General features: G+C 51.0%; 1 pseudogene; it reads right to left on the bottom strand.

The window, feature by feature from the left end:
* Positions 1-1,565: 1,565 nt before the first annotated feature.
* Positions 1,566-2,417, bottom strand: LOC101584930 (annotated as a pseudogene).
* Between the last annotated feature and the right edge of the window lie 263 nt (positions 2,418-2,680).

The following is a 2,680-nucleotide window of genomic DNA, read 5'->3' as shown; positions in this document are numbered from 1 at the left end:
CAACATGACAGGATGGGGCAGCTGAGACTCACATTCTGGGGCATCTGTGTTGGGTCATATGATGTGAGAGGCAAGAACAGCAGGCCACCATGAGATGTACAGTCACTGTAGTGAAGGAGAAGAGGAGGAAAAGGAAAAGAGAAGGGGAAGGGGAGGGAGAGCCAAAGGAGACACAAGGGGGGGGGAGATTGACTTTATTTTTCCTTTTTATGTATTTAGTACAGGGTCTATAGGGTCTCACTACACAGATCAGACTTGTAGTGATCCTTCCTGTTTTTCAGTTTCCCAAGTGCTGGGATTACAGGTGCGTGCCACCACGCACGGTAGGCCAGGGATCGAACCCCCGGCTCCTGCGTCTGCATGAACATGTGCTTTAATCCACTGAGCTATCTGGCTGGCCCAGAAATTGACTTTAGTTCCTGACAGTTTTCCATTTCCTTTCTGGTCTTCCGTGAGTTCTGATAATTGGTTGCTATGAGATACTCCTAATTCTTTACAAAAAATCCCATGAACTCAGTTGAGTTTCTTTGTTTTGCCCAAGGATAGGGTCATGAGAGTCATTCACTGACATCCTCCCAAGTATGATTTCCATGTTCAACATGCAAAAATGTGCTATTTCTCAGAACCCACCTGCAGCTAAGGTAACTGCCCACAGGTGTCCTAGGTCAGCAAAGGCAACTGCCCACAGGTGTCCAAGGTCTGCTTCTCTGAAGCGGACCCTGCCTGAGCTAGGACACCATGTCACCGACAGGGAGGTATGTGAGGGAAAGGCAGGAAGCAGAATGCAGGGCTGACGCCAAGTCGCACTGAGGGCCTGAGAAGACGTGCACTCCGGCCACAGCTCCGGGGCACCTGCCACCTTCCCGAGGGGCCCAAGCCTGGAGGCTCTGGGAAGCATCTGATCTGGGGCAGAGCGGTTCCCCGCAGATGAGGCGCACAGTGAAGTGCTGACATCCGAGGACGTGGGCCGGTGGGCGGCCACGCTGCCCGGGGCTGGTCGACAGGTCCGCCCGGAGAGCGACCTGGCTCAGCTTTCTGCATCCAAGCGACCAGTGTGCTGTGGAAAGCCTCTGCTGCTCGCGGTGCTCAAGAGAGGCCAGTGCTTTTAGGCGGCACTAGCGAGTGCTCTATGGTTTAAAAATAAAATCTCATTTCTCGTATTCATTTTTAATTTTTAAAGAAAAAAGTTCCAAAACAATATGATAGGAAGGTAACAATGGTTAATACGTTGCGTATTGTTATCTTTAAATCACTTGCTCAGAGTATGAGATATCAACATTTAATTGTGCAAACGATGTAAGTACAAATCTATCTTTTCAACAAACTGAGAAAAATTAGTAATGTGACTATTTTGTGTATATATATATATATATATATATATATATATTTCCTTTTGCTTTTTCCTTAAATCTCGTCTGTTTTATATTAGCTGTGCATGAGCCACTTATGGACTGCATGCCTGTAATTGCAGCACATAGGAGGCTGAGGCTCATTGTCATGAGTTCAAGGCTAGTCTCAGTCTTTACCCTTGGCAGGGCCTCCCTTGCACACACGAGCCCTCGGCTTCAGATCTCGTTGAAAGCTGCGATGTCCACTCTCTGCACGTGCTCCTCACACTGGGGACCTCCTCTTCCAGCAAGCCGGTGCCCACCTTGTCCTCCTCCACCACACACTGGATCTGCAGCTTTCGGGTGCCGTAACCCACGGGGACAGCTTGGGGCCACCCAGAGCAGCCCATCCACTGGATGGAGCGTACACAGGCCTCCAGCTTGGCATGTCAGTCTCCTCATCCCAAGGTTTGACATCCAGGAGGGTGGAGGACTTGGTCACCAGCAAAGGCTTCTTGCATTTTGTTTCTGCATAGTGCCTTAGCCTCTCCTCCTGCAGCCAGGCTGCCTCCTTGTCCTCCTCTTCATCTCTGCCAACTAGGTTGATGTCATTGTCCTTGTCGTCGTCCCCTGCTGGTGTGGCCACCTTCTTGGTTGGGGGCTCCATTGGCGCCTGGGAGACACGTGTTGGGTCTGTGGGGCTGTGGCTCGACGGATGGGTGAGCTCCTCTCGAGGGTGTTCAGCCAGGCCTCCAGTCTAGAGCTGGCCTGCTGCAGATCCTGCACCGCGCTTCTCAGGTTCTGGTTCTCCACTTCCAGGCTGGCAACCCTGACAACAAGCTCACTGTGGTGGTCTCCAGCAGGCCCACCGGAGACTCCAGGGCCAGAGATTCTAGCCAGGGACTCCTGAGTGCTTTCTGGGTGTTCTCTCTGGCTCTTGTAATGCATGGAGGATCACGCTGGCGCCATTCTCCCGCCAGGCGGCACCATCCACAGGTCCATTCATCTGCTGGGAGAATTTCATTTCTGTATCATCCTCTTGAACTTGTCGACCCAGATTTTCTCGTGCACTAGGAAATTGGTGGCCATTTTTACACCAGCCGAGGACTTAGCAACCCAGAAGAACCTACAGTGCGGGACTGCAGAGGAAAAAGTCTCACAGTTCTGAGAGCCAAAGGCATCACTGTGTTAGGGCCGTGCTGTATACGGAACAGGAAGGAACGAGCACTTCCTTACCTCTTCCTAGCTTTTGGTGGTGGCCAGAAAGTTTCTCCCCTAGATCATCTTTGATTTCTGGATTTTCCTTTTCTTCATCTATGAAACAGAACGAGGAAAAACATCAGGAACATAGA

This window comes from Octodon degus, unplaced genomic scaffold (assembly GCF_000260255.1).
Source record: "Octodon degus isolate 3935 unplaced genomic scaffold, OctDeg1.0 scaffold00049, whole genome shotgun sequence".
NCBI classification, from domain to species: domain Eukaryota; kingdom Metazoa; phylum Chordata; class Mammalia; order Rodentia; family Octodontidae; genus Octodon; species Octodon degus.
Note: the sequence above shows the minus strand (reverse complement) of the source record. Positions and strands in the feature narration are given on the sequence as shown.